The following is an 18391-nucleotide window of genomic DNA, read 5'->3' as shown; positions in this document are numbered from 1 at the left end:
AATGAAATTAGAAACCAAACAGCTTTGAAGCATTCATGCAGAAGCCTGGCTTTTTTTTTTTTTTTTTTTTTTTTTTCCAGTTTTGCTCCTTAAGGAGTGCCTTTGATTTGGGTAACTCAGTTTCACTAGTTTTCTGCACCAACTGTCCCATTGCTATTCTCAAACGAAACAGGAAGCTGTATGTTAAAGGGCTTCCCAAAAGCACCGTGGACATCAAAGGGAATAAAAAGGCAGGAAAACCAGAATGCTCACAGACTGTTAAAGCCATGTGGGAGAGAAATGTATTTATCTTCCTACATGTGAACAGCCTACTCAGTTCTGAGCCAGCAATTACATCTCATTATTGTAACTGTTAAGAAATTTTATGAAGCAATTACTAAATTCTAATTTCATCACATTCACAGAATAATTTCAGAGTTTTCAGTTTAATGTGGTCCTTAATAAGCAGGTCAGATCAGACGTCTTGCTGCTGCACAAGTGTTTTTCTTTCTTTGTAGAACACACACATACCGGACTATGTGAATAAGCAAGTGCCTGGCCACTGCAAAATGTCTTCTGCTTCTGTACAGAGGGATCCTTTTTGAAGAAAATTTAGGTTTGGAGTTAAGACAAAGCAAAAAAAATAAGAAATAAAACCACAGTCCCAACCCCAAAAAACACAATACAACTTACTGCTAAGGAACTGATGATGAACATGAAACTATGACACCACTTTTTTGCTTTAGAAATCAAGCTTGTGAAGTAGGTAGGAGAGCCTTCAATTTCTCCCCAGAGCCATAAAAACAGAAAATTCCATGTGCAGACCCGAAAGGGGGCTTAAGATTGACAATTTCAAAAGACTGCCAGAAAAGAAAGCAAATATAATTTCAAACTAACAAGTCAGGGATGTAAATGCATTTCTCAGCCTCAGCTCTTCTTTTGGCTCTAATTTTAAGGTGTCTTTTAAGTTAGCTTAAGTGAGCTCACTTATATGTTTTATAAATAATACATCTATCTATCTATCTATCTATCTATCTATCTATCTATCTAAAATAAGAAAACACTTTAAATAGTCACAGGCCAGGAAAAAAACGCCGGGGTACCACACCATTACAGAGTCAGCATCATTCTGCCAAATACAAGAAGACATGAAAAATATGATTAATTTTCTCCTTGTCCCTAATTCATAAAAACCAACTGATTATCTAGGGGAAAGCGGAGGCAAGTAACATGCCCTCTTCTTTTAAGAATAATACAATATAACAATTGATAATGTGACCAATTAAACTGATTATATACGGCCAGTAAAAAGGTAGGCCGAAAGAATACTCACGAAAGCTAAATGGTCTAGCACTCCATCAAATCAAACTTCAGAAACATTACAAAGATGTGCCATTCTATGAAGATGTACAATAAAAACATTGCAAGAAAAAATTAACCACTTCAATAAGGGACATTGTACACTAACCAAAACTCAAATTTACCATCCCAGCACATATTTATATTGTAAATGAACCCATTATTAGATAAGCAGTGAACTTGTTCTGCAAATAAACCAATATTCATTTCTGCAAACCCAAGCATTCAAGCATTATACCCACATCCTTTAGTATATAGATATTCTCATCACCTCTGTTCCCTGTCCATTAAAATATTTATAGGTCCGTACTTCTTTTCATTACATAGGCCTTTCCCCAAAATGTTCATAAAAACTGTTGATGGTTTCAGCTTCATCTGTCAAAGTGGCCACTCAGGGCAGGCAAAGTTAGTTTTCTTGACACCAGCACCAGCTCAGCTCATGTCACTGTTGCACTTGCCCAGTTCCTTGCAAAGTTGACCTGTCATTGGTTCTATAGTGTCCTCCTACAACACATAACTTGGATTACAGATTATTTTTCTCTCAAGGTTAAATCTCCTTGAGGCACGCACCTGATACTCCCCATCCTTTGCATTACCCACCAGGTATACCCTGGTCCTTGGGCGAAGACAATCCCACGAGTGGGTTTGCCTTTTCCCTAAGCAGGGGCAACCCACACTGCCTTCCCCATCCACTTCCCTACGTGCACTACAGGGACTTTAGCTCCTTTCACAGTGTGTAGGGGTTTTGTTTCGGCAGGACCAGGACAGCTGTCAGACCTCCTGTTGTTAACTAGCCAAGCGGCCTCTGGTAGATTTATGTCCCATCTTTTCCACGTCCCAGCACCCAATGCTCATAACATAGTCTTTAACAGTCCATTGTACCTCTCAACATTCCCAGAGGCTTGTGGGTGATAAGGGATGTGGTACACCCACTCGATACCATGCCTCTTGGCCCAGGAGGTAACAAGATTGTTTTGGAAATGACTCCCATTGTCAGACTCAATTCTCTCTGATGTACCATGACGCCACAGCACTTGTCTTTCCAGGCCCAAGATAGTGTTTCGGGCCGTGGCATGGTTTACAGGGTATGTTTCTAGCCACCCAGTAGTTGCTTCTACCATGGTGAGAATGTACTGTTTGCCTTGGCGAGTTTTTGGGAGTGGTCCGATATAGTCAATTTGCCAGGCCTCACCATATTGAAACCCTAGCCACCTCCCCCTGTTCCAGGGAGATTTTACCTTCATGGCTTTCTTGATTGCAGCACAGGTCTCACACTCATGGGTAACCTGTGTGATGGCCTCAATGGTCAGGTCCACCCCTCGATCACGAGCCCATCTGTAAGTGGCATCTCTCCCCAGATGTCCTGATGTTTCATGGGCCCATCGAGCTATAAACAGCTCACTCTTACGTCCCCAGTCCAGGTCCACCTGAGCCCCTTCAATTTTTGAAGCTCAATCCACTTCCTCATTGTTCTGATGTTCTTCAGTAATGAGACTCTTGGACACGTGGGCATCTACATGACGTACTTCTACATGCAGGTTTTCTACCCGGGCAGCAATATCTTGTCACAGGGTAGCAGCCCAGATAGGTTTACCTCTGCGCTGCCAGTTGCTGTTTCCATTGCTGTAGCCACCCCCACAGAGCATTTGCCACCATCCATGAGTCAGTGTAGAGATACTGTGCTGCCCATTTTTTTCTTTCATCAATTTCTAGGGCCAGTTGTATGGCTTTTACTTCTGGATACTGACTCGACTCACCTTCCTCTTCCATGACCTCCACAACTCGTCGTGTGGGATTCCACACAGCAGCTTTCCATTCCCGATGGCTCCCTACCACACGGCAGGGTCCGTCAGTAAACAACACGTACTGCTTTCTGTCTTCTGGCAACTCATTATATGCTGGTACCTCTTCTGTCGGCACTCCGAAATCCCTGCCCTCCGGCCAGTCCATGATCTCTTCCAGGATTCCTGGGCAATTAGGTTTTCCCATTCGAGCCCGCTGTGTAATTAACACTACCCACTTACTCCACGTAGCATCGGTTGCATGGTGTGTAGTGGGAATTTTCCCTTTGAACATCCAATGTAACACAGGTAGCCGTGGGGCCAAGAGGAGTTGTGCTTCTGTACCCACAACTTCTGAAACCGCTCACACCCCCTCATATGCTGTTAATATCTCCTTTTCAGCTGAGGTGTAATTGGCTTCTGATCCTCGATAGCGCCAGCTCCAGAAACACAGAGGTCGACCTTGAGTTTCTCTTGGGGTCTTCTGCTTGAGGCTCCAGGTGAGGCCATGCTCCCCAGCTGAAGTGTAAAGTATGTTTTGCACAGCCGGTCCAGTATGGACAGGCCCAAGGGCTGCTGCATGAGCTATTTCTTGTTTGAGTTGTTCAAAGGCCTGTTGTTGCTCGTGGCCCCACTCAGAATAGTTCCTTTTTGAGTTACTCAATTTAGAGGACTCACAAGCTGACTATAGCCTGGAACATGCATTCTCCAGAATCCCACAAGGCCTAGGAAAGCTTATATTTCTTTTTTGCTAGTTGGCGGAGACATAACCGTTATTTTGTTGATCACATTCGTCGAAATGTGGCGACGTCCTTCCTGTCATATTACCCCCAAGAACTGGATTTCCTGTGCAGATCTCTTGACCTTATTCCGTTTAATAGCAAGGCCAGCTTTCAGGAGAATTTGAATTAATTTCTCCCCTTTCTCAAAACCTTCTGCTGTGTTGCCCCACATGATGATATCATCGATGTACTGCAGGTGTTCAGGAGCATCCCCCTGTTCCAGTGTTGTCTGGATCAGTCCATGGCAAATGGTAGGGCTGTGTTTCCACCCCTGGGGCAGTCGATTCCAAGTGTACTGAATGCCCCTCCAAGTGAAAGCAAACTGTGGCCTGCATGCTGCTGCTAGAAGGATAGAGAAAAATGCATTAGCGATATCGATTGTGGCGTACCACTTGGCTGCCTTTGACTCTAGTTCATACTGAAGTTCTAGCATGTCTGGCACTGCAGCACTCAGTGGTGGCGTGACTTCATTCAGGCCCCGATAGTCCACTGTTAGCCTCCACTTGCCATTAGACTTTCGCACTGGCCATATAGGACTATTAAAGGGTGAGCGAGTCTTGCTGATCACTCCTTGGCTCTCCAGATGATGAACTAACTCATGGATGGGAATCAGGAAGTCTCGGTGCGATATTGCCGCCGGTGCCCAGTTGTAGTCACAATTGGCACTTGCTGTTCTTCAACCTTCAACAATCCTACAGCAGAAGGGTCTTCTGAGAGACCAGGCAGGGTAGACAGCTGCTTAATCTTCTCTGTGCTCAAGGCACCTATGCCACAAGCCCATCAGCACCCTTTTGGATCCTTGAAGTACCCTCTCTTGAGGTAGTCTATACTGAGGATGCATGGAGCCTCTGGGCCAGTCACGATGGAGTGCTTTTGCCACTCATTCCCAGTTAGACTCACTTCAGCTTCCAGTACAGTTAGCTGTTGGGATCCCCCTGTCACTCCAGAGTTACATATGAATTCTGCCCCTTGGTGGCCTGATGGCATTAGGGTACACTGCGCGCCTGTGTCCACTAAAGCTTTATATTTCTGAGGTTCTGGTGTGCCAGGCCATCGAATACACAGAGTCCAGTAAGTCTGGTTGTCCCTCTCCTCTACCTGGCCAGAGGCAGGGCCCCTCTAGTCCTGGTTTGTTGAGAGATTTTTGAAAAAGCAAAGACCCCATGACTTGCTGCAGCTGAGCAAACCAAGCTACCAGGACGACTATGAGAAGTTCCCATGACAGTGTTCCCACATCGCCCGATTGAGGAATTTAGAAAAATAAATATTGTTGCCAGCAGCTGGCTTCAAGGACGGGATCTACGTGACTGCTAATCACAAGGGGGTTGTTTTCCTGCAGGCGGGGTTGTTTTCACAGAATCACAGAATCACAGAATTTCTAGGTTGGAAGAGACCTCAAGATCATCGAGTCCATCCTCTGACCTAACGCTAACAGTCCCCACTAAACCATATCTCTAAGCTCTACATCTAAACGTCTTTTAAAGACTTCCAGGGATGGTGACTCCACCACTTCCCTGGGCAGCCTGTTCCAATGCCTAACAACCCTTTCGGTAAAGAAGTTCTTCCTAACATCTAACCTAAAACTCCCCTGGCGCAACTTAAGCCCATTCCCCCTTGTCCTGTTACCAGGCACGTGGGAGAATAGACCAATCCCCACCTTGCTACAGCCTCCTTTAAGGTATCTGTAAAGAGCAATAAGGTCACCCATGAGCCTCCTTTTCTCCAGGCTGAACAAGCCCAGCTCCCTCAGCTGCTCCTCGTAGGACTTGTTCTCCAGGCCCCTCACCAGCTTCGTCGTCCTTCTCTGGACCCGCTCAAGCACCTCCATGTCCTTCTTGTAGCGAGGGGCCCAAAACTGAACACAGTACTCAAGGTGTGGCCTCACCAGAGCCGAGTACAGGGGGACGATCACCTCCCTAGCCCTGCTGGTCACACTGTTCCTGATACAAGCCAGGATGCTGTTGGCCTTCTTGGCCACCTGAGCACACTGCTGGCTCATATTCAGCCGACTATCAACCATCACTCCCAGGTCCTTCTCTGCCTGGCAGCTCTCCAACCACTCATCTCCCAGCCTGTAGCTGTGGTTGGGGTTATTGCACCCCAGGTGGAGGACTTGGCAATTGGCCTTGTTGAACTTCATGCAGTTGACCTCAGCCCATCGGTGCAGCCTATCCAGATCCTCCTGCAGAGCCTTCCTACCCTCAAGCAGATCGACACACGCGCATAGCTTGGTGTCATCTGCAAACTTACTGAGGGTGCACTCAATGCCCTCGTCCAGATCATCGATGAAGATATTAAAGAGGACAGGCCCCAGCACCGAGCCCTGGGGAATGCCACTAGTGACTGGCCTCCAACCGGACTTGACTCCATTTACCACAACTCTTTGGGCCCGGCTATCCAGCCAGTTTCTAACCCAACGAAGCGTGCGCCAGTCCAAGCCAAGAGCAGCCAGTTTCTTGAGGAGAATGCTGTGGGAGACGGTGTCAAAAGCCTTGCTGAAGTCAAGGTAGACCATATCCACAGCCTTTTCCTCATCCACCCAGCGCGTCACTTTGTCATAGAAGGAGATCAGGTTCGTCAAGCAGGACCTGCCTTTCATAAACCCATGCTGACTGGGCCTGATCGCCTGCTTGCCCTGCAAGTGCTGCGTGATGACTCTCAGGAGGATCTGCTCCATGAGCTTCCCTGGCACTGAGGTCAAACTGACAGGCCTGTAGTTTCCCGGGTCTGCCCTCCGGCCCTTCTTGTAGATGGGCGTCACATTTGCTAGCCGCCAGTCAACTGGGACCTCCCCCGATCGCCAGGACTGCTGATAAATGATGGATAGTGGCTTGGCCAGCTCCTCTGCCAGTTCTCTCAGTACCCTTGGGTGGATCCCATCCGGCCCCATCGACTTGTGCACATCCAAGTGCTGTAGCAGGTCACCAACCAGTTCTTCGTGGATAGTGAGGGCCACATCCTGCTCCCCATCCCCTTCCACCAGCTCAGGTTACTGGGTATCCAGAGAACAACCGGTATTGCCGCTAAAGACTGAGGCAAAGAAGGCATTAAGCACCTCCACCTTTTCCTCATCTCTTGTAACTAAGTTTCCCCCCACATCCAGTAAAGGATGGAGATTCTCCTTAGTCCTCCTTTTTGTGATGATGTATTTATAAAAATGTTTTTTGTTATCTTTAACGGCAGTAGCCAGATTGAGCTCCAGATGAGCTTTGGCCTTCCTAATTTTGTCCCTGCACAGCCTCGCAACATCCTTATAGTCCTCCCTAGTGGCCTGCCCACTTTTCCAAAGATTATAAACCCTCTTTTTTCTCCTAAGCTCAAGCCACAATTCTCTGTTGAGCCAGGCTGGTCTTCTTCCCTGCCAGCTCGTCTTTGGGCACGTGGGGACAGACCGATCCTGCGCCATTAAGATTTCCCTCTTGAGGAGCGCCCAGCCTTCCTGGACCCCTCTGCCCTTCAGAACCGCCTCCCAAGGGACTCTACCAACCAGTGTCCTGAGCAGCTCAAAGTTGTTTTCTTGCAGTTGTTTGTCTGAGTGCTTTTGACCAATAACCTTTTGTGAGACACTATCCGCCCCTGTTAAGTTTGCTATAAAAGTCAGGCTATTTGGGTAATAAAGAGGGAGCATGATCTGACCATACTAGTGTCTGTCATGTTTTCAGCCGTTCTTCCTGCAACATATGGCACCCGAACAGGCTGAGACCCTTAGACGCTGAGAGACGCTGAGAGACCTGAGGGACGCTGAGAGACTCGGAGCACAGACCCGAACAGAGAGATCGCGGTGAGATGCGGAGATAGATACAGAGATCGCGGTGAAAGATACAGAGATCGCGGTGAGACGCGGGAACAGAGGAATCGCGGTGAGATGCGGAAAATTGACGTATTGCAGTGAGACGCGGGACATCCGGAGTCGAGTTGCTACGGGAGATCGGAGGCGTCCGAGGAAACGGCAGACGACCGCCACCGTGTGGCGAGTCGTCACATAGCAGAGGGGTGGAGATCACGACCCTGCGGCTCGTCTGACATAACCACGGAGGAGGAAGCAGCTATACAGCTTCTCTCTAGTATTCTCTCTAAGACAGGTGTATCTTCCAATGTAAAAAAAAAAAAAAAAAGATCAAATCCTTGGTGCCCTGGGCTCAGAAGGAGGGTTTTCTGAAGGAAATCCCTCTAATGTTTAGCCCAGATGAGTGGCAGCACGTAGGAGATCACTTATGGGATAAAGCCATCTCAAGTGGAAAGCTAGATAAAGATGTAAGTGGGACGTGGCACACAGTGATTAATGTGCTGTGCGGTATGAAAACCGAACAGCAGCTCGCTATGGCGGCGGTGCAAGCCTTGTCAGTACCGTCTAGGACTGACAGAACGCCGAGTACAAAACCTGAGACCTCAGGAACGCGGCTGACACGATCTTTTTCGTCGGTTCCTGCACCCACCCCGGTTTGGGGTATGACCTCTTCAATAAATAAGTCAGCGGCAGAAATAACTAAGGGACTATTGGAGCAGAGTGCTGATGGGGAGTGGGGGCTGCCCTCCCCACCCCCCGTGCCGGAAAATCTTGATAAAGCTGTGCTGCCAGCATCCGTGCTGCTGCCAGGCAGCAATAAATCCACTTGGGATGCTTCGCCAATGAGAGGTGCAGCAGCAGCATGTGAAAATCGACCTTCACTGGAGGAGTTGTTCCAAGAACTGCTAGTGAAATTGGAGAACTTAAAAATTACGGATTCGGAGGAGCTTCCTCTCTCGTCTGCCCCACCGGAGCTGACTCCCTCATTGTCCATCACTACACCACTGTCGGCACCAAGGAGGGACAGGTGCTCCGACGTCATAAGTGATGCCATCATAGAAGGGCATTGGCATGCTACATCCTTGGCCTGCCCTTTTATTATAGACCCTGTGCAAGGCACCGGGTTGTGACAGCTGTATGATTGCAAGCTTTTACAACAAGCTCGAAAAACGGTTATGGACTACGGTTTACAATCCCAGGCAGCTCGACAGATAATTCAATGGATTTTCCAGGCAGAATTAATGTGTCCACTTGACTGTCAAAACTTGGCGCACTTATTGTTAACTCCTTCCCAATTGTTATTGTTTGAAAGGGAATGGTTGCGGTTAGCACAGGGGGAAGCGGGGCGGGTCAACTGCGTCAACCAGGGGACCCTCTGTATGGGATTACTGCAGAGATGTTAACAGGGACGGGTCCTTATCTCAATACCCAGGTTCAGCTGCAGTTCCCTGCGATTATTCACCAAACAGCTGCACAGTTCGCACTGAGGGCTCTTCTTAGTCTCCCAGGGGAAAAGAAGGCACCTCCATTCGCATCTGTAGAACAGGCCCCTTGGGAACCATATGCTAAATTTATCGATTGGTTGTGGGCAGCAATTCCTGATCATCCTGATCCAACAGCAGAGTCTAAAAGCAGTGTGTTTAAAATGCTTTCATTTGATAATGCAAACCCAAAACCTCAAAACTTCTTAGTTACACTGCCAAGAACCACACTGGTAGAGGACATGTTGGTACAGAGAGCTGATCAGTCCAGGAAACCAGATGTGGTGGCACAGGACTGTCAGAGATTTGCTTTTACGGTACCCTCCATTAACAAACAGGCCCCGGCAAAGCTCTATGAATGGCTAGTGCTTCCGCAGGGGATGAGGAATTCTCCTACATTATGTCAATTATATGTGGCCTGGGCAAGTTTTCTATAAAAGTCAGACTATTCAGGCTATTCAGGCTATTCAGGTAATAAAGAGAGAGCATGATCTGACCATACTAGTGTCTGTCGTGTTTTCGGCCGTTCTTCCTGAAACACTGGTTGGAGCATCTGTCAATTAATTCTTCCAAATGTGAAGCAGAGGTCTCTTTGTCAGGGTCAGGAGTAATGCTAGCCCTTCTACTGCCTCTGGGGGACTGCCTAACAGAAACTGGGGCAGCAATCCTCCTAGGGGCCTCTTTTCTTGCTGCTGTATCTTTCTGCAGTTCACGTACCTGAGCAGCTAGGGCCGAGGTCGGTTCACCGTCCCACTTCCTCATATCTTCCCCATGGTCATGTAAATAAAAACAGAAGGTGCCCCGTGGTGTGCATCCCGGATTCTCCCTTGCTTGAGCCGGAGACTGCTGACACTTAATGGCTGAAAGATTCTTCCATCTAGGTGAGGAGGAAGTTATGTGTTCTTCTAACCATTGGGACAGTCTCTCCATGGCTGAAATGCAGGCCCGTACTGGGCCAGAGAGATTTTCTTCATATTTATGAAGCTGGTTGGATACATTATCCACAGTTGGCCCCATCCCCTCCTCCCAATCCAGTGCTGCCAATGTGCTGGCATGTGATGAGGGTGCAGCCCGTACAAACTTCTGCCCCATGGATGCTGTGCACTGGACTTCACCAGGGTCTTTAGGTGCCTGGGCATGGTACAAATTACTATAAATCATCTCCAGCACAGCTCAGTTGCTGGAGACCTTTCTCCATGGTGGTCCACTTGCCTACTTGGTATACAATATCTTCCTTGTGGGGATACCTTTCTTTCACAGCTGCCAGGAGTCGCCTCCAGAGGCTGAGAACTTGTGCCTCTCTCCCAATTACTCTATCAATGAGCCTTTCTCTACAGAGGTGTTATAAATGGCTCAGGATTCAAATCAGGATTAAATAAAAAAATAGGATTTATTGAAAGAACATAAAGGAATAGAGGTAAACAAACAGCGCTGGGTGCACCGGGAGTCTCCGCTCCACCAGGACGCACACCAGTTACATCAAGCAGCTGATTTTTATGCTCCTAGACTAATACATATTCATTACTACTTCTAAAAAAATAGATTATTAAAATTAGCTTCCGGGGTCCAGTCCCTCCTACTGGAACATGCGCAGTCTCCTCTGGGGGTCTCTTCTGGGGGTCTCTAGGGGTCTTTCATGCTGAAGGCTCATAGTCTTCCTCTCCCCCTTTGTACTTGGCACCATGCCAAGTTTATAGAACATTCTCTGCAAGTCTTGTCTCCCAGCCGTCCTTCAGCTTCTTTTTCCTTCCTCTTAATCTCTCGGCCCCCCTAACCAGATACCAAAGATCCGCATAGTATCCCATAACAGTCACTAGTTGTTATCAGTTGTTCTGAAACTCCCAGACATCAAACACAAACAGCTTTCTTATTTGACGCTTCACGAGTAATTAAAACATTCTTCCCCAGCCATTCACAGACACATCTATAGCAGTGTTAAGTTAATCTCGAAGAAGACAGGAAAAAAAAAAAGGCTGTAACTGTTAGAAATAGAAGTCCGGAATAACAAAAGCAAACAGGTTCATAAATTTAAGGAGTGTTTTCTGAAGACGTGATAAATTGACTAGAATGAGGGGGAGACTGGGACACACTGCATCTGTGGTTCAAGAATTAAATTGCCAGTGCAGGGCCCAGAGGCAGACAGGATTCAAACAGAATTGTTCTTCATGGACACGAATTGTTAAAACATTCCTCACAATCCCTTATCTTCTTTTTAATATCAACAATTCGTGTCACTTCTGTTGTTAATAACTGGATTTCATCAGTCCGTTCTTGGAGGGTCCAATTCTTAAACATCATAATTGACATATCCCCTTCCTTTTTTAATGAAGTTATTACAAATGTACTATTTATCACCCGGTGTATTAATAATGTAAGACAAGGTATCATACAAGGTATAAACAATAACATCATTACACCACATAACAATAAAAATAACACTCTTTTAACCCATGGTCCACCAGACAGCCATGAAAATAAATCCCATTCCATATCCTTCCAGGTTTGTGTTTGCTCGCTCACCTCCCCCCCCTCCTTCTCTGGGATGGGAGAGAGAAATGGGAAAGTGAAGCCTGTGAGTTGAGATAAAAACAAGAAAATAATAACAATAATAATAATAACGATGATAATAGTACTACTAGTAATAATGTGTACAAAACAAGTGATGCACAATGCAATTGCTCACCACCTGCTGTCCGATGCCCAGCCTAACCCCGAGCAGTCTAGCCCTCCTCCCAGCCTGCCTGCTGGCAGGACAGTGAGAAGCTGAAACATCCTTGGCTTGGTGTAAGCACTGCTCTGTAACAATTAAAAACAATTAAAACATCAGCATATTATTAACATTCTTCTCATCCTAAACCAGAACATAACATTCTATCAGCTACTAGGAAGAAACACCCTTTTTATCAATCTTTAAACAGCAATTACTAAAGCTAAATTTTCCACAGACTTCTCCTTCTTGTGCTAGTAAATAATCCAAAGCTAGGCAATTTTGATACAAAGCAGTTCTCATCTTTATAACTCATTTAGATCAGTTCTCATCATTTATAACTATTTCTATTACAGCTAATAACCTAATTATTCTATTAAGTATATATACTGAGGTCCTATAGCCCCAGGATCTGTCTTCTGCCCACGTAGCTGGATCATAATAGGCAAACGCCTTCAGTCAAGGAGTTAGGCCCGTGTTACCGTTCGGCCTGTCAGGGTGATCCAGCTCCTGTAAAACGAATTAAAACGAATCACAATTTTATATAGGTTTAAAAAGGTTCTTATGTTATTTTCTCGGGACAACCTGGACAACCTGATCTTAGTGTGGGAGAAGTCCAGTCGAGGCCCTCTTACTCGGCAGTCAATACCCATAGGGGTTGCCTCCCTCGGTAGACCATACACACCACAGTGGAGGGTCCTGCCCCGGTCTTGCCTTCTCCCTTTTCTCTCTTTAGGCTTGTCCCCTTTATTTGGCATCCTTAATTCATGCAGAGCCTCGTTGCCAGAATATTAGTTCTCCCTTAGCTTGAGTTTCAGTTTCCCAGGAGCGGACTCAACCCTCCAAGTTTCAGTAGTTACTGGTCCTTTTATTCTGGATGCGTGGGTCCCTTTCTGCAGTTCTCACAGCTGTTTCAGTAGTCAGTAAAACAAGGTACAGTCCCTCACATCGGGGGTTCAGTGATTCTTCCCTCCCATGGCTGCTTGTAGAAACACTTTCTTTTTTATCTTCTGACAAGTTAAATAACAGTTATCTAATTTGCTTTGCCGTATGGCCCTTTCCAGGTTCCTGTAGCAGGATTCATCTGATAGCCTTTCAGGTTGATACAGATTTGACTACAGATACCAGGGTTTTGGCATTCATCACTATCTCCACAGTTTCCCAGCTGGACAGTCACATTCATTTATGTTGCATTCCTTCAGGGGCTCATCACCCCAGTCCTTGCAGTCTCTCTGCTGGTTACACACTTTATTGATATCTATGCATTCTCCACTTCTGCACTTGAATTTGCCAGGTCCAGAGCACTGAATACAGTTTGCTTCATCAGTGCCATCCAGACAGTCTCTCACACCACTGCACTGCCTTCTCCTATGGACACAGTTCACATCTGAACTGGTCTGGCCTGCAGGTCCAGGAAGGGCAGTTAATTTCATCACTTCCATCCTTACAATAAGGATCTCTGTCACATCGCCACAATTCTCTTCATCTTCTCCACTGTCACAGTCTTTTTCACCATCACATTTCCATGACACTGTTCTCGTATGACACAGCTCAGCACTTTCGTCAGACCCATCTTCACAATCCGGATCCCCATCACACTGCCATCTGTTTGGCACACACTGACCACTGTTGCACACAAAGTCAGATTCAGCACACATCTTCTTCACACATCTTCTTCACACAAGCACTCTCATCACTGCCATCTGAGCAGTCTTCACATTTTGCTCTAGCACCGTTGGCAGCAGTGCACAGTCAGGCGAAGGTGAGCAGCAGGCAGAGTGCCCTGCACCGTCACCTGTGTCACTTATACTACTCCTATTACCCATGCTGTTAGTGTCAGTGGCATCCTCCTTGTACCATTTCTGTCTTTGTCTCCCCCCTTTTCTTTTTGTCACTGGCCATTCACCACAAATGGATGAGACACATGATTACTAGTTAGGAAAGAGAGTGTAACGTCTGCCATACGGCTGCAGGAAGTGCCAGCTGCAACCTTAGGTTTGTGAAAGAGCCTGCCGGTGGTCATTTGGCAGTGTAATCTGCGTCTCTGCACTCCTGCCCTGCAATAGAGCTAAGTCGTCATTAGTAATAGTTATAACACTGATCTGGGGACGAATAGTCTTTTTTGCATTGCAAGATAAACCTCTTATAAAAGGAATGCTAGAGTGAAGCAGCACAGCCGCTGCTGCCGCTGCCTCCATGGTTATGTCAGACAGGCTGCAGGGTCCTGATGTCCGCCCCTCTGCTCTGTGCCGACTCGCCTCACGGTGAGAGTCGACTGCCGGTGTCCACTGACGCCTCTGGTCTCCCGTAGTAACTCGATCTCGGATGTTCCGCTGCACTTGAATTTCCCCGCGTTTTGCAGCTTCTGTCAGGTCTATTCTGTGTCTCTCAGAGCCGTCCGTGGCTCTGCAGCGTCTCTCAGGGCTCTCTCCGTCCAGCGGTAGTCCCTCCGTAGTGTCTCGGGTCTCCCAGTGCCGCTCCAGTCTCTCGGCCTGTTCAGGTCTCAGCGAGTCCAGGTCTTGGCCTGTGCGGGCCTCATATGTTGCAGGAAGCATGTCATATAATGCTCCTGCCTTTTTCTTGTAACAGTCAAAACATTTAAGAGCAAAAATAGGATCACAAGATACACAAGATACACCGGGCCCATATATTAGGCACCACCACTCAAAACTTGGATAAAACAGCACTTCTTTTCAGTCTGTGTCCTGGTTTCAGTTAGAACAGAATTAATTTTCTTCCTAGTAGCTGGTGGAATGCTGTGTTTTGGCTTAGGATGAGAAGAGTGCTGATAACACCCCGATGTTTTAATTGTTGCAGAGCAGTGCTTATACCAAGCCAAGGACACCTCAGACTTTTGCTCTGTCCTGCCAACAGGCAGGCTGGGGGTGCAGTAAGAGCTGGGAGGGGACAGACCCAGGACAGGTGACCCAAACTAGCCAAAGGGGTATTCCATACCATCTGACGTCATGCTAAACAATATATAGGGGTGGCTAGCCGGGGGGAGGGGGCCGGACTGCTCGGGGTTAAGCTGGGCATCGGTCAGTGGGTGGTGAGCAATTGCATTGTGCATCACTTGTTTCTACATATTATTAGTAGTAGTACTATTATCATCATTGTATTATTATTGTTATTATTATTTTGTTATTATTATTTTACTGTCTTATTAAACTGTCTTTATCTCAACTCACGGGCTTCACTTTCCATTTCTCTCCCCCGTCCCAGAGAGGGAGGGGGGAGGGTGAGCGAACGGCTGCGTGGTGTTTAGCTGCCAGCCGGGTTAAACCACGACAGTCTGTCAAGCACTTCGTCTCTGCCCAATCCCCTTGCGGAGAGTACGGAGCAACGGATCGGAACTCTGCACTCGCTTTGCAGCAACGCTGCGTCTCACTCACACAGCACAATCGCACACGGAGGCCTCCAGCACATCTCATTTCATACCACAGGAATAGAATGATAACCAACCAAACAAGTATTGTCTCTGACTGTGTTCTTCGTGAAGTGACTTGTAACTTTGTTTCAAACCCTTACACTTACACAAATACTTTCAACATAAAATACATACAATATGCAAATATTACAATATACAAAATGTCAACACAAAATATATACATAAAAACACATACAATTATTAACACTCCAGTTAGTATCCCTCCAGCAGCCGAAAACATACCGTTTGTCTGCAGTTTCAGGAGATCTTTGCTCCTGCGGTGAGCAGCTGAGAGTGGAGTCCCCTCCGAGCAAAACACTCAGGGTGCACCTAGGGGTGTCCACGCTGCAGCCGATCCCACAGCCGAGCAGAGTGTCTCCTGCCTGGCTCACCAAAATGACTCACAGAAAGCTGACTCCACAATCAGTAAGATTGTAAAGTAGGTATGTTTACTCAGTTCCATGCAGTACGGGGCAGGTAGTCCCACCAAAGTCATGCACTCCTAATGTGGCAAATTGCTTTAGTAAAGAGTTACATATACATGAACATTCCTATACATATGCATAACCTGTCCCTTTGTGAACAGTCCTCCTTATCTCAGACCCCTTGATTAAAGTCTGAACCATGAGGTTGTTTTTGATCTGGTTCTCGGGGTCCGAGAGGCTCCTGTTATCTGGAGGTATAAGCGCAGCACAGCACAGTAGCACATATTCATTCTTAATCAATTGCTCTCTAATTTCTAATTCCAATGTTTCAGCTTGCTCTTTTCCGGATCCACGGGTATTCTACTATTAATGTTCAAAGCCTGACAGACCCCGTCCTCCGTGGATCAAAATACATGGGGTCTTAAGGGTTCTTTTGGTCATTCTATCATAAAATACTGGATCATTTTTAATTTACTCTTTAATTTTCTGGGGCCCCTATTGTTCCAATTTCTAATCATTATTCATAATGGACTTTTTGGTCATATATCTGGTAATTTGCTCCCTTTCTGGTCCTTGGTCTTCGATTTTATCTGACCCATCCGGGAATTTTACTTGTGGCAATTCCCACAGCCCTTGGTTGCCCCCAGTGAGAATGTCTTGCAGGGGGTTTAGGACCTATCACCCACCCACATATCACTCCATTCACCAGCCCAGCCCCCCCGACAGGAGATTAGAACCGGTGAGAAAACAAAAAGACCTCCACACTGGCTTTAGAAGTCTCAGTTACACTCTCACACACAAAAACTGGCAACCGCACCTTCACCCAACCGGACGGTATCTTACGAATCAGTCGTCTTCATCCAGAATCCAACTGGACGGTATCCACAAGCATCTCTGCTGTCTTCATCTGGGATCGAACCAGACGGTATCCACAAACGACTGTCGTCTTCGTCCGGTTCGATTCCGGACACCAGAATCCAACCGAACGGTATCCAAACGACCCTGTCGTCTTCGTCCGGATCTTCGCGCGCAGAATTACGGGCAAAAAACAGCCAGCAAGGGAGCTCAAAAAAAATCAAATTCTTTGCTTACCTTTATTCAGGTTCAGGATGGCATTAGTCCCGATCTGACTCAAACAGGAGCCACCAAATGGTGGGGCGCCTCTCCTAGATTAAATCAGAATTCAGGAACTATAGCCATCCCGGACGAGCCCCCAAATTGTTATAAATGGCTCAGGATTCAAATCAGGATTAAATAAAAAAATAGGATTTATTGAAAGAATATAAAGGAATAGAGGTAAGCAAACAGCGCTGGGTGCACCGGGAGTCTCCGCTCCACCAGGACGCACACCAGTTACATCAAGCAGCTGATTTTTATGCTCCTAGACTAATACATATTCATTACTACTTCTAAAAAAATAGATTATTAAAATTTGCTTCCGGGGTCCAGTCCCTCCTACTGGAACATGCGCAGTCTCCTCTGGGGGTCTCTTCTGGGGGTCTCTAGGGGTCTTTCATGCTGAAGGCTCGTAGTCTTCCTCTCCCCCTTTGTACTTACTTGGCACCATGCCAAGTTTATAGAACATTCTCTGCAAGTCTTGTCTCCCAGCCGTCCTTCAGTTTCTTTTTCCTTCCTCTTAATCTCTCGGCCCCCCTAACCAGATACCAAAGATCCGCATAGTATCCCATAACAGTCACTAGTTGTTATCAGTTGTTCTGAAACTCCCAGACATCAAACACAAACAGCTTTCTTATTTGACGCTTCACGAGTAATTAAAACATTCTTCCCCAGCCATTCACAGACACATCTATAGCAGTGTTAAGTTAATCTCGAAGAAGACAGGAAAAAAAAAAAGGCTGTAACTGTTAGAAATAGAAGTCCAGAATAACAAAAGCAAACAGGTTCATAAATTTAAGGAGTGTTTTCTGAAGACGTGATAAATTGACTAGAATGAGGGGGAGACTGGGACACACTGCATCTGTGGTTCAAGAATTAAATTGCCAGTGCAGGGCCCAGAGGCAGACAGGATTCAAACAGAATTGTTCTTCATGGACACGAATTGTTAAAACATTCCTCACAATTGTGCCTCTCTCCCAATTACTCTATCAATGAGCCTTTCTCTACAGAGGGATCCCAGCTGCTTGGCTTCGCTGCCTTCTAGTTGTTGGCTATTTGCCCCAGTGTCCCAGCATCGAAGCAGCCAGGTGAGGATGTGCTCACCTCGATGATGACTGAAATACTTTTGTATTTCTCACAACTCACTCAAGGATAGGGATCGAGTGGTTTCTGATTCATCTATGATTTCGGTCTCTTCTCCCTGATGCTGTTGTGATGACGCTGCTTTAGAGCTGCCTGCCTTTTCCTCTTCTCCCTCATCCTTAGGAGGAGCTTCTTCCCTTACTAAACGAGTTGACTTCCGTTTCCATTGTTTTGTCTTGACTATAGGGGCGACTGATACCATAGATGGTTGGTCTTCTGGGGTGGTCACAGTGTGTGTTATCTCGTCATCAAATTCAGAAACTTCCCCATCCCCTTGAGGGTTCTGGGCAGTGTTAATTACCATTTAATAGGCGTAAGCCAGACCCCAGCAGAGTGCAGCAAGCTGGTGGAGTTCTCTGGTATTGCCAGGGTCAGGGCATGTGTCTTTCAAACATTCTACCATT

General features: G+C 46.6%; 1 protein-coding gene across 2 annotated transcripts in view; it reads right to left on the bottom strand.

Moving 5' to 3' along the window:
* Positions 1-17972, bottom strand: part of LOC311426287 (zinc finger and BTB domain-containing protein 5-like) — a 112432-nt gene extending 94460 nt beyond the window's left edge. For both annotated transcript variants that reach the window (XM_084502571.1, XM_084502567.1), the window contains exon 1: positions 16546-17972. The gene's annotated coding sequence lies outside the window, so the exon portion shown is untranslated. The remainder of the gene's footprint in view (positions 1-16545) is intronic.
* Positions 17973-18391: the final 419 nt, after the last annotated feature.

The sequence above is a fragment of the Aythya ferina genome (genome assembly GCF_964211825.1).
Source record: "Aythya ferina genome assembly, chromosome: W".
Lineage (NCBI taxonomy): Eukaryota > Metazoa > Chordata > Aves > Anseriformes > Anatidae > Aythya > Aythya ferina.
The sequence above is the reverse complement of the archived record's forward strand: the minus strand, read 5'-3'. Positions and strand labels throughout refer to the sequence as shown.